Raw genomic sequence first — 14,647 nt, 5'->3', positions numbered from 1 at the left:
TATCAGCAAAAATATTTGTATGTATGAAATTTGAAGAGTGTTGTATGCTTATTCCGCTTTCTTTGAGCGTTTTGTTTTTCAAAATCTCGAACCCTATGTGGGACAGGTAAAAGAGAAATGATCCGATCTCTCTTTATAACAGATCCTGTGTTGATGGAAATATTGAGGTGCACCAAGTCTTGAATTCAAAATGTTGAGCCTTTGTGGAGGAGGTACCAGAAGGAGTGGACCGATATATCTCATTTTCACAACAGATCTTTTGTTAGTAGAAATAACGGGATGTGTGAAATATAAAGAAAACCTAATGCTTATTATGGATTTTATAAATAATTAGAAGGATGTGTAATATTTAAAAACAATCGGACTCTTAAATCGCATTTTATAAGAGTTGTAATTATTCAAAATTCTGCCCCTTGGTGGGGGAGGTAATTGATGGAGTGGACCGATATTGTCCATTTTCACTTTCTGTGCAAAAAAAAAAAAATATATATATTTTTTTTTGAAAATTTTGACCTTTTGTGGGGAATGCACCAGAAGGAATGGACCGATGTATTCCATCTTGGCACCAGGCCTTGGATTAATAAAATTATTGAGGTGTGTGAAATTTGAAGAAAATCGGACTCTTACATCACATTTTATATAAGTTGTAACTATTCAAAAATTTTGTGGGAGGTACCAGAAGGAGTGGACCGACATTGCACAACTCCGAACTCTATAATATTACGATGTACCAATTTTGGAACAAATCGGATACTCCCTTCGGATTCAGACAGACGGACGGACATCGTTAGATTGACTCCAAATGTCCAGAAACGGATTTGGTCCAAAGTGATCTAGGGTCTAAAGTCGTTATTTCGACTAGGCACGTTTCGGCCATATCACCCTCTGTAGCCATATGGCTGAGGGTATAAAAATATGGCGTTTAATATTGTTGCAGTTTTTTATCTCACCCTGTAAATACTAAATTACAATTTATCGACAAACTAACTTCGGGAATTCTCGAGAATTCAATGCGTATAACTGTTTAGGGCGTCTGTTGAGGGGGGGGGGGGGGGTTTGGTGACGATCGGTGATAATATTGCTAAGATCCAGTCACGATTCGTGGATGGTATAAGCATTAGGTTGTTGACAATGGCCGGGTAATCGGATGTTACGGTGATGATGTTCGGGTTGTAAATGACATGAAGATTCTGGCTTAAGCCGTTTCATCTGGGAGTTCATTATCAGTCAGTCAGTCTGTTATTCATTACTCTTTTATATATAGAATATATATAAAATGAGTACATTTGGTACATGGTATTTAAGTGTTGGTAGAACTATACAATTTGGTAGAAAGTTTTGGGTTTTGAAAATGTTTAGAATATGTGTACAAATAAGTGGAGCCATTGAAAAAAGTCCAGTATATGGGGTTGTTTGTGAATAATAAAATGCATTAACAATCTTTATTTTACAGACATGAGTTTAGAGTGGAAGAAAGGACACAAATCGTACAAAAATGTTTATTATAAAAATGTACAATTTTACTTTTAAGTTTTTAAAAATTGTTTAATTTTTTTTGTTAACGAACGTCAAGGATAACTTCCAGGCTCTCCTCTACACACAACGACAGCATTTACACATATAAACAGTCTCATTTGCGAATAAAAATATATGTTCGCTTAATGTGTATGTATGTGTGCACTAAATGTTAATGTGATTATAATTTGCTATGGCCATGATTAGATTTAATGATCTCCATGGCAATATTGCTTTCGCTCGTTTACAGCACTTTGTGACATGTCTGGACGAATTAAAACTCCATTTCATTTCATTCCATTCATAGCCGAGTGAAATAAAAGTTTATGATTACCGTTACTGTTATGCAAAAATTATTCGGCTAAACCCAACCTTAGTCTTTCTTTCTCCAGCATAACGCATCTGCATTTTCGGGTGTGTTATATAAAAGTAATAATAACCAATTAAAACAGCCAACAGCTAAAAGCCAAAAGCCCGAAACTGAAAGCGAAAGAAAAGAAAATTTAAATTTAAGTGGAAAAGCATTTAACAACCGAACATCACACGGTTTATGAGGTAAAAGTTGAACGAAACATGGAAAAGAGAATTCCTACAAAGACCCCGTTTCGAAATTCCAAATTTCGGCCACATCAGACGGGGAAGGTTAATCAACTATCGGACAAAACTTCTAACCGGAAATGTGCAAGACTCGTTTCAACCATAAATTCTTGAAAAGAAATGCTGCCAAAGAATAGGCCAACCTTATGAGCTACTGTAGAGATGAATGGCCAGAGAGTGGATTGGGAATCGGATGTCAGTGGCAAGCATTCAGAAATTAGTCTCATTGTTGCTGATGTTGTGCGTTTCGACCATAGCGTTGTTGTTGAGTTTTAATTTTATTTTTCGTTGTACCAGAACACATTCTCACATACTTTTATAGATGTACTACGAACATACATGCAAACACATTTTGTTGTAACTGAATTCATATTTCATGTTTTGTTGAGCGTAAAAAAAGGTACAATTTTCTAGTCGTTGTAACTCAGCAACATGACTTGTAATAAAATAATGAGACAATTCAAGGAAAAACAAACTCATAATTTGTCGAATAATGTAAATGGTACATACACATTATTTTGTTTGGTTATGTTTGCTGTCAATTAACTTGCAGTGCTGCAATATTTAATACAATATTCGGCAGGAGCTGGTCAAAATGGTGATAAAATTATAAAAATGAAAATGCTGGTAATGCAATATGTAATGGAAATAATTTTATGCAAGATATCGAAGCTTACGCTAGAGCTCCAAAGGAATTGAATTTTTTCACATTGAGAGCAATTGAGTAAATAAAGAGAAATTGTTGAAAGTTACAACAATTTGAAACAAAAATATTTTTGTAAAATGTTCCAAATACTTATTCATACAAGTCTGCTAATATTAATCGTAAATTTAAATTGGTAAAACGCTGGTTCACAAAACTTCAAGTCGTGGTTGCGGGATCAGATTTGAAGTCTAAGAGTCGGAATAGAACAATTTGCTAGAGTAGTGGAAAAACCCAACTCTAATTTCGGATTATTTTGAATCTTTTTAGAAAAATTTATATTCTACCACTAATTGCTGATTGAAATGAACAATTTATTGATTTACGAATTTATTTGATGTCACATTACCTCTCCTTTGCTGGGAATTCTCAGCCATGTATTCGTTACAAACACCATTATACTCATAACAGTGGTATGCTTTATAAATTTTGGGCTTTTGTTTGAAAAATATCAAAATAGTCATTCAGTTGCAAAAATGTTTAATGCCAAAAGTTAGTCCTGATTTAGACCATGCAAGTTTACTTCTGCAATTTTAATCGTTCTCTTTTGATCGTATCTCTTACATTTATACAAGAAATTTTTTCAAGCCATTTTACTTTCTTCATCATTACCTTTTCTGTCATTATACTCTCAGCCATATGGCTACCGAAGGTATATATCCTTTTATACGGCCAAAACGTGCCTCATCTTTAGTCTCTTCGGACCAAATCTGTTTCAAGACATTTGGAGGTTATCTAGGGGTGTCCGTCCGTTCTCTGTCTGGCTGGTGCACGCGATAACTCTCGAAGGGAGTATCTGGCAATGTCTGTCAACTCCTTCTGGTATCTCTCCCACAAAAGGTTAAAATTTTCAAAGAAAACAATTTACCTTATGGAACAAAACAGGACCAATTTTGTGCAAACCTTGCAAGACCTTATATTTTTATACCCTCCACCTTGGAAAGGAGGGTATATTAACTTTGTCATTCCGTTTTTAACATCATTAAATATTCGTCGTAGACATATTCATAATCAGCATAAAATTCTAAGTCGATTTAACGATGTCCGTCTGTCTGTCTGTCTGTCCGTCTGTTGAAATCACGATACAGCCCACATTATTTGACGTAGAGTGCCAAAATTTAGCAGAGCAATTTTTATTGTGTCTAAGATGGTTGGAATTAAAATTGAGATATATCGGTCCACGTTCTGGTATAGTCCCCATATAACAGTACCTCCCGATATTCCGTATTTTGATGATTTATGCCATATTTTTTACGGATTTGTCTGAAAATTGGTATTTGTAGGTCATAACGGGTCCCTGTGCGTATGACAAAACATTGCATGTGTAGGTCCACGATTTGGTATAGCCCCCTATATAACCGTACCTCCCGATATTCGGCATTTTAATGATTTTTGCCACATTTCTTCTAATGTTTCCTTTACCCTAATGTGGAGAAGTTTGGCCCGGCCGAACTTAATGTTTTTTTACTTGTTATCAGTGCTTATGTCTGGTGCAAAAATTTACAACAACGACTCATTCTACCATAAAGGGTCAACATTTCGAATAATTATAAATTTTATTGTCTTCAAATTTCGCACACTTCAATATTGGTATAAAAAATCTGGTATAAACAACGAATAGCACGGACCACTCCTTCTGGTACCTCCCCCACAATGGGTCAAAATGTTGAATAGCCACGAGGCGCGTAAAACGCGAACTCGGCACATCCCAACATTTCTATCAATTCTGTTGTAAAAATGGTAGATATCTCGCTCCTGCTGTAAAGATGGTAGATATCTGTCCACTCCTTGTTGTCCCTCCCCCACAAAAAGACAAAATTTTCACATAAAATAATTTACGTAAAAAACAAGAAAGGATTATTCAATTTTGTGCAAACTTTGCAAATCTCAATACATACATCAGTACTATACCAGGGGCGAGAATGGGCAATATCGATCAACTCCATTATGTATCTCCCCACAAAAAAGACACAATTTTGAATAACTATAACTCTCAAATAAGCGAATCATAGCATGAAGGGTATGTTAAGTTTGTTACTCCATTTGTAACACCTAGAAGTATACATTTTATATCCTACAAGGTATAAATGTTAATCATCAGCATTAAATTCTATGTCGACTTAGCGATGACCATCCGTCTGTCTGCTGGTCCGTTCGTCTGTGAAAATCACTCTAGCTTCCGAACGAAATTAAGAAGTTAATTATTTTTTTTTTTTATATAGGCCCACGGTTTGGTATTGGCACCACATAACTGAATCGGTAAATTAAGGGTTTTATGGGTGTTTTAGTCACTGTCACTGTTTTAGTTATGTCACTGTTTTCAACGGAATTGTTTGAAATTTGGTATTTAGAGTTCGCAATGGGTACTACCTCCTATGACAGAAAATTTCCTGTGCAGGTTCAAACCATCGGATAGCCCCCAAATAACGATACCAATAAACAATATTCGGAATTTTGATGATATTAGCCACATTTTCAACAGAATTATTTTGAAATTGGTACTTGCAGTTGGTAATGTAGATGTAATGTAGAGGTCCACGGTTTAGTGTTGGCTCCATATAACTGTATCTCAATATATTCGGTATTCTGATGATATGTGTCACATTTTCCATCGGAATTGTTTCAAATTTGGTATTTGAAGTAAGTAATGGGTACTACCTTCTGTAATTGAAAATTGCCTATGCAGGTCCACATTTTCGAATAGCTCACATATTACTGTGCCTCCCTGTATAAGGCATTTCGAGCATTTTTTGATGATTTCAGCTTCATTTTTCAATTAATTTTCAATTAAGATTTATTTTAAATTTGGGGTTTGGAGCTCGCAATAAGCACCTCCCTCTCTGGCAGATATTTGGCTGTAAATGTCCACGTTTTCGTATAGACCCATATAACAGTAACATCAAAAATTCAAAAATTTTAAAATTATACCGGCATGCTCAAAGGATTTTTTACATTTTACAAGTTATTTCCAAATGGGGGAGGGAAATAAAAGTTCGGCCCAGCCGAACCTCTAAAGCTGCTATTTGCGTTAATACCATTTAGATATCTTATTTTAATCAATTAAATATCTATTTATGCACCTAAAAAGGGCATATATGTTAAAAATATAATTAATTACACTGATTACATATATTAACAAAATTGTTAATTTAACGTTTTTTTTTTCAGTGAAATTTCTATACCCGCATATTCCAATATTCTGCCAACAAAGAAGTTGAAAGACACTGTTCCACTGTGGAAATAAAAATCAAATAAAACTGTATGATGTGAAAGAGTGTTCCTCCTTGAATCGCTTTTGTTTTATGGTGAGTTCAAGCATCAATTTTGGTAAGCTATGGGAAAGGACTAATATTTAAATACAAGACATATTTGTCTGCTATTATTAGCGTGTTTGATTAAAGTTTCTGGAATGGAACTGATCTGCAATTCCAACCCGAGTAAAGTAATGTGTGGCGGAGTCGTCCCGGTTACTACTATGGGATAATGGGACCAGCGACTGCTCATACATTGATTTCGTTCATTGATTCTGTTGTTGCTTAGTAAATAACAATGATAGACAAATTATAAGTTAATAGACTATTCTAAAATAAAATACCGATATTACGAGCTCTAGGGTGACATTCACCCATAGTAGCTCGTTACTTTGCTCACTCCTGCTAACAGCCATATCACCGATGGCAGCCAGCTCGAATACAAAAATCTGAAATCTAATAACTAGTTGCCTTGCTTAAGTTGCCTTGTTTAAAAAAGTCAGGAAGATCTTCAAAAAATTAAATGTTGAAAAATTTATGATTTTAAAAGCTATAAATATACATTTTTTGGCCCAAAAACAAAAAGAAGCTCCAACTACATCGAATCATGTCTACGCTTCCTCTGGAGATGGTCCAAAAAAGTGTATAGATAGGCCTCCTCTTCGAATGCAATAAAAGTTTGATAATAAAATAACTTTATAGAAAGTTTAGATTAAATCGAAGAGATCGGTTTTAAATCTAAGGAGACTTTTTGCCTACAAACAAAATGTTCAGCAGACAGTGTAAAAATAAATATACAAAAAAGCGACTAAGCTCGGCCGGGCCGAACTGTCAATAACCTCCAACATTTTGAAGGAACTTGAAAATTTTCCAAAAAAAAAAGTCTGTCGAAAAATACCGCTCAAAGGAAAATCGTTATATGGGGTCAATATGAAGACGTTGTCCCCATTAGTATTTTTTGTAAAATGTGAATTTTGTAATAATTGCGGGGGGTAAAATACTCAGAAGCAAGCCCTTGTGTGGATTTACAGACAATTCTATTGTAAAATGTGGCTAAAATCATGAAAATACCGAATATCGGGAGTGGTGGGGGATATACGATATCATGGACCTATGTATACAATTCCCCTGGAAGGGGTAAAGCACTCAGAAGAAACTCCTTTGTGGGTTTCAGACAATTTCATTGAAAATCTGGCTATAATCATCAAAATACTGAATACCGGGAGGCATCGTTATATCGGGGCTGCCTGCCTACCTGTGTAAAATCGTAGCTTGCTATCTTAATTCGTTTTGACTCGAACGTGATTAGCCATTGAGCCACTAATCCTCATTAGTTCCCATTGTTTTTTATCTGGGATATTTTCCTCAGAAGATATTTTAAAAATATTTATATCATACTTATTAAGGTCCGAAACGAAATGGACAATATTGGCCATTTCTTCATAACCTACTTCATATTTGAATAATCACAACAGAAGTCAAAATGTATTCAAACAATCGAACATTGGCTGAGGGTATTCATCTGTCGGGAAAACCGACTGATAATTATACCTCAGCCATGTGGCTACAGAGGGTATAAATCATTTTATTCGGCCAAAACGTGCGTTATCGAAAAAAGGTTTTAGACCCTTAGGTTTCTTTGAACCAAATCCATTTCAGGACATTTGGAGTCGATCTAGCGATGTCCGTCTATCTGGCTGGGTTGTGCGCACGATAACTCTCGAAGGGGGTATCCGATTTGATCCAAAGTTGGTATATCGTAATATTATTGTAAAACTTAGATCGAGTTCGGAGATGGACAATATCGGTCCACTCCTTCTGCTACCTCCCACACAAAATGTCAAAATTTTCAAAGAAAATAATTTATTGCACAGAAAGAGAAAGGATAATCCAATTTAGGTCCAACTTTACAAAAAGTAATATTTCTATCAGTGCTATGTCATGTACGAAAATGGAAAATATCGGTTCACTGCTTTCGGTACCTCTCCCACAAAGAGTCAAAATTTTGAATAATTACAAATCTTATAAAATTTGATTTAAGAGTCCGATTGTCTTCAATTTTCAAACATAATTTTATTAAACGACAAACGGTTGAATTTTTCAAAAAAAAAAAAAAAAAAAACAAGTAAAAAAGCAGTAAGTTCGGCCGGGCCGAACTTTGAATACCCTCCACCATTTGGAACGAATTAGAATATTTTCAAAAAAAATGATATCCATTAAAAATTCTTTTAAAATCTTTAAAATATCTAATATTGGAAGGTGCCGATATGGGGGGATATACGATATTGTGGACCTATAAAGACAAATCTATGTCTGCGTGTAAAGTACTCACAAGGAACTCCTTGTGTGGATTTTCAAAATACCGAATATCGCGGGGTATCGTTATATGGGAGCTATACGTTATCGTTAACCTATATAGAGAATTCTCTGTCGGGGGGTAAAGTGCTCACAAAGAACCCCTTGTGTACAAAGAACCCCTTGTGACATTCCGTTTAAATATATGACTAAAAACATCAAAATACCGAATATCGGGGGTACCGTTATATGAGGGCTATACGATATCGTGGACCTATATAGACAATTCTCTCTCAGGTGGTAAAGTACTCACAAGGAACTACTTGTGTGGATTTTAAGACAATTCCATTGAAAAATGTGGCTAACATCATCAAAATACCGAATATCGGGGGGTACAGTTATATGGGGGATATACGATATCGTGGACCTATATAGACAATTCTTTTTGAGGGGGTAAAATGTCCACAAGGGACTCCTTTTGTGGAATTTCAGACAATTCCATTGAAAAATGTGGCTAAAATCATCAAAATACCGAATACCGTGGGGGTACCGTTATATGGGGGCTATACGATATTGTGGACGTATATAGATAATTCTCTGCCGAGGTATAAAGTACCCACAAGGAACTACTTGTGTGGATTTTCAGACAATTCCATTGAAAAATGGAAAAAATCATCAAAATACCGAATATAGGGGGTACCGTTATATGGGGGCTATACGATATCGTGGACCGATATAGCCCATCTTCGAACTTGACCTGCCTGCAGACAAAAGAGAGATCTGTGCAAAATTTTAGCTTCCTATCTTAATTCGTTTAGACTGTAGCGTGATTACAACAGACGGACAGACGGACGGAAAGGGCTAAATCGTCTTAGAATTTTACGCTGATCAAGAATATATATACTTTGTTGGGTCTAAAATGATTATTTCGATGAGTTACAAACGGAATGACGAACTTAATATACCCTCCATACCTTTTTTTGGTGGAGGGTATAAAAAAAATCTGCACAGAAAGAGAACCAATGATCTGATTTTGCTCCAACTTTGCAAGTCCTAATAATTGCGTGAAAAAAATGAATAATATCGGTCCACTCCATCAAGTCCTTCTGGTACCTTCCCCACAAAGTGTCAAATTTTTAAATAACCAAACCGTTTATAAAATACAAAATAAGCATTAGGTTTACATTTTTTATTTATATTATATTTCACACAGCCCATTATTTTCACTAAGAAGATGGGATATGTCGGTCCACTCCTTCTGGTACCTCCCCCACAAAGACTCAAAGAAAGCAAAATAAGCATCGAACTCTCCTCAAATTTCACAAAGAAGATGCTATATATGTCTCCGAACCTCTTCTGGTACCTCACCCACAAAGGGACACAATTTTCAATACTATTATCTGTCCTAAATTGCGAAATAACCCAGCGATTCTTACAACTTGCTCCAAATCTAAATATATGTCTCTCAACCACAATACTTACATGAATATAGAATTTTTCATCTTCCATAAATTGGATATAAATGTACGATTTTCTTGTAATATTGCCCATACCAATACTTTTATATGTATTAGATGAAGCTTGAAAATGGAATGCTTCGATCGACTATATCTCGTACCTCACGCACATGTAAACATTTTCTAAACATTATCATATATGTCATGACAAGTGAAGGAAGTTACCAATATAGTGCAAACCTCACACGTCGCAATATTTATATCATATTTATTTAGGTCCGATACGATATTGGCCAATATTGACCCATTCTTTCGGAACCTACTCCATAAGGGGTTAAACATTTGAATAATCATAACAGAAGTCAAAATATTTTTAAGTAATCGTACATTAAAGGCCTGCACAAGACGAATTGTATGAATTATGCTTTTTTCGACACACTGACTTTGTCTACTCAATCATGCGCTATGTATTTGATAGGCAATGACAACCAACAACATCCCCAATTTTGATTCATGTGTGCCATTGTCTAAGGTTCGATCGTGGCATGGCTGACTCGAATATTTGCATGGTGTTCTCCATAAATGCAGGGTGTCAACGATGACATCGAACCGTGTCATCGTCAAAGTGTGTGCCATTTGTGTACGTGTGCTTAAATTGAGAGAGTGTGTGTGTTACTTTCGACGGTGAGGATGTGTTTTTGTGTGCGCTGTAATTTTGAAGTAACAAACACCGCGTAAATATAAAATTGAGTTCAATAACAAAATGTGCATAGACATCAACAAATGAATAGAAAAAATGAAATATTTACTGAACAATCCCAATTTATTGGTGATTATCATAAAATGTTGGTCATAAAAAAGAGGTAAATATTGTTTGCCTATTTTCTATCTACATAAAGTGTTCTTTTAAAATTAAAGTTTGTGGGCAGAGATTTGACTATCATTCAATAACAGAATATGCACAGAATTGAACAATGGAGGTATATAGTGTTGTTACGTGAATTACAGTAGCACTCATTCTCATTTACACATCACTACCGGAGGCAAACATTTACGAAATTATAATCAAAATAAGAAATTTTTTCAGGAGATTATTGTTTTTTATAAGGATTAACATTTTAGATTGTTTCGTCAATAACCACGAAATGTGAAAATTTTGTGTGGACCAATTAGAAGTGCCTTTAATATTTTAGTATTCGCCAAGAAATTATTACAAAAAAATTATTCTTTCACATATCGGAAAAGCAGGTAGCGATTGCGCTTTGCCTTCATCACGCGTGTGTCTTTTTCGTTGGCAGTTGTTTCATAATTGTTGTTGTTTTTTTGATAGAACATTTTTGTATGACACACTATTCAACATTCCCTTTTATTGGTCATTACATGTTATGACGATGGGTTTGAGTGTGACCGACATGACGAAACATCGAGCATTTGGTTGGATGTCACGTACTGTTATGCGTTTGATCAAACAGGGCACAACATGACGAGCGTTTTCTCTCCATGACATAAATAGAGAAAATTGTCACATTTGCAGCCCTTTATCGTACATTGGCTGAGGGTATACATCTGTCGGTAAAACCGAGAGATACTCTTCAACTTGTTTTTAAATTCTTTTGATAATTTTTTTCGCCCCTTAACAACAAGGTTTCAAAAGAGGAAACATTCTACACGAAATTTCACTGTAAATCTCGGAATAAGCCAAATGTATGTGTGGTCTGATAGTTTTTATGAAAAGTATATTCGAAATGTATGTATTTGCTTTCCTTGCTGTTAATTTAACACGTATTCTATCCGAGTCAATAACTGCCTTTATACTTAATTTTTTGGAGATAATGTCAAAGTAAGAATTATTCTAAATTAAAATTTCATTGTGAGTCTCTGAACAAGAGAAATTTGTATACTTAATATGTACAATAAAAAATTACATAAATTATTGTTAATAAAAATCTAGTTTATTTCTAAAAATTGAAGCACTTTTCCCAATTTACCACATGTTTTCTTATAATTTTACTGCACTATACCAGTCTGGGTTGTGGAAAATTCCAATTCCAATTCAATAACAAGAATGAATAGAGACAGAATGTAGCAACCAAAAAGATTTAGTAATCTCAAAATGGACATCACTAGTATTACTTCCACATTTGAGATGTTTAGATTAACGCAGTGGGTAAAAGGGACTAATCTATTTCCGTACCCATAACTAAAAGTTACACGTTGGGCAGTGATTCATGTTTTCGAAGAGTTTCATTAGCTGCATTTGTTTACTGAAGACAATGCCATGCTGCACCTTAGCATATGAAACACGCAGATATTTCAAAAAACTCATGTTTTCTAGTTATTTTCCGTTGATAGCCATATAATAATATTTCTTTATGGTGACGAATAGGTGTTGTTCATGCCCTAGTGAACTTTTATTTGCCTCAGCTCTTGGACAATAACCGGTTCGGACGTTAATGTTGTTCACGTGCACTAACTAATAATTTTGTTTTTTTTTTTAATTTTAAAACAATTGTTGCAAGACACATTTAAAGTGGAGCCTGTTTTGTGCGCCATTAAAAATTTAATGGCTTAGACCATATTTCAGCGGGTTTCTGCTGTTACATTCTGTTTATTTTAAATATTATTATTTCCATGTAATTATGTATGACCCGATTATGATACATGCATAGAGTTGAAACGGTCGTTGTTAGTATGTGCAATACGATGTCTCCTTGTTGCTAAAACCATTTACAGCCGTTCCAAGTGAATGAACAAAAAAATTAAAATCAAAGAATGACCAGTCTTTTTAATGTTTAGCTCTTTTTGTCGTTTTTTTTAATTTAAATTGCCTAATTTAAACATATTCGTTTAACCTATATTTTTCTTAAATTCGTGAAGGTAAAATTTTGAAAGGAGCTTTTCTATAACTGAGGACCAAATAGAAGAAGATCGTTTGAAAAGTAGCGAAAACATTCAAAATCTTTTATGACAATATTAAAAGATTTAGAAAGAAAATTGTAGAATCAAAACCAATTGTCAGTAGCTGATTTTATTTACCTTTGTTGTTTTGATATAGCAATGAAAAGTTAATTATGTTAAGCGATTTTAACCGGTAATGCAGTGTTCAACCAACACTGATAACGTCAATACAATGGAAAATTAGACCCAAACTTTTAGTTTTCTTAAAATTTTGTATGTCGCGTAGCTTTACAATACTTTCGTCTCTAAAATTATTTGGGATCTGAAGCTAATATTTTGCATGTAGCCGTATTACCCTAGAAGCTAAATTGTGTGATGGTGCAAATTTCTAGGTAAAACCGCAGGGTATAAATATGGACTATTCCAATGATAATTTTGAAACCGTTTTTCAAAGTTTTCAAGATAAAACTATGCTAAAATATAGAAATATTATTTTAAGTAGAAAAACAAATATTTTGTATTATTTGCTTTCTTTATCAAAATTGATAATTTTAAAATGGAGTCATCGATTACAGTTAGTTATTAGAACCCATTATGACCAACAAATACCAATTTTCAGAATTTCCGTGAAAAAATGTGACAAAACCCATCTAAGTACCGAATATCGGAAGGTACCATTATATGAGGGCTATACCGAAGCGTGGACCCATACATACAATATATCGCCACGGCAGCCAGAACCCGTTATGCCCAACAAATACCAATTTTTAGACAAATCCTTAAAAAAATTTGGCGATAATCATCAAAATACCGAACATCGGGAGGTACCGTTATATGGGGACTATACCAAAACGTGGTCGGATATATCTCATTTTCAATACCAACCATCCTAGACACAATACAAATTGTTCTGCTAAATTTTGACGGTCTACGTCAAATAATGTGGGCTGTATCGTGATTTCAACAGACAGACAGACGGACATCGTTAATCGACTTAGAATTTTATGCTATGCTATATATTCATATACTTTATGGGGTCTACGACGAATATTTATGGATGTTACAAACGGAATGACAAAGTTAATATACCCTTCTTTTCAAGGTGGAGGGTATAAAAATAACATTGGCCAAAAATTCTGTTAAAATCTTAAAAATACCGAATATGACCGTTATATTGTTATAACTTTTGTCATATTAATATAGCTAAAATCATAAAAATACCGAATATAGAGAGATACTGATATATGGGGCCTATACGAAGACCTGGACCTGCATAGACAATTTTCTGTCGTAACAAATCGTAACGAAATTTGAAACAATTCGGCGAAAAACGTCCCTCGAATCGTCAAAATATCGAATATCGGGGGGTACCGTTGCATGTGGGCTGTACGATATCGTGGACCTATATAGACATTTCTCTTCCAGGGAGTAAAGTGCTTCTAAAGAACTTCTAATATGGATTTTTACAATTCCATTGAAAAATGTTGCTGAAATCATCAAAATTCCGAATATATAGAGTTACCGTTATATTGGGGATATACCCTATTGCGGACCTATATTGACGATAATCTTCCAGGGGTGAACTACCCAGAAGGAAATCCTTTTGTGGATTTTCAGGCGATTTCATTGAAAAATGTGGCAAAAATCATCAAAATACCGAACATCGGGGGTACACGATATCGTGGACCGATATAGCCCATCTTCGAACTTGACCTGCCTGTAGACAAAAGACTGACCTGTGCAAAATTTTAGCTTTCTATCTTTATTCGTTTCGACTGTAGCGTGATTACAACAGGCGGACAGACGGACGGACGGAAAGGGACTAAATCGACTTAGAATTTTACGCTGATCAAGAATATATATACTTTGTTATGTCTAAAATGATTATTTCGATGAATTACAAACCGAATTACGAACTTAATATACCCTCA

At 34.7% G+C, this 14,647-nt stretch overlaps 1 protein-coding gene across 1 annotated transcript in view; it reads left to right on the top strand.

Moving 5' to 3' along the window:
• Positions 1-14,647, top strand: part of LOC101891820 (ras-like protein family member 10B) — a 170,999-nt gene that overhangs the window by 25,276 nt on the left and 131,076 nt on the right. The window contains exon 2 of the mRNA XM_059122674.1: positions 5,984-6,120. The gene's annotated coding sequence lies outside the window, so the exon portion shown is untranslated. The remainder of the gene's footprint in view (positions 1-5,983; positions 6,121-14,647) is intronic.

The sequence above is a fragment of the Musca domestica genome, unplaced genomic scaffold, assembly GCF_030504385.1.
Source record: "Musca domestica strain aabys unplaced genomic scaffold, Musca_domestica.polishedcontigs.V.1.1 21, whole genome shotgun sequence".
In the NCBI taxonomy this organism is placed as follows: Eukaryota; Metazoa; Arthropoda; class Insecta; order Diptera; family Muscidae; genus Musca; species Musca domestica.
The sequence above is the reverse complement of the archived record's forward strand: the minus strand, read 5'-3'. Positions and strand labels throughout refer to the sequence as shown.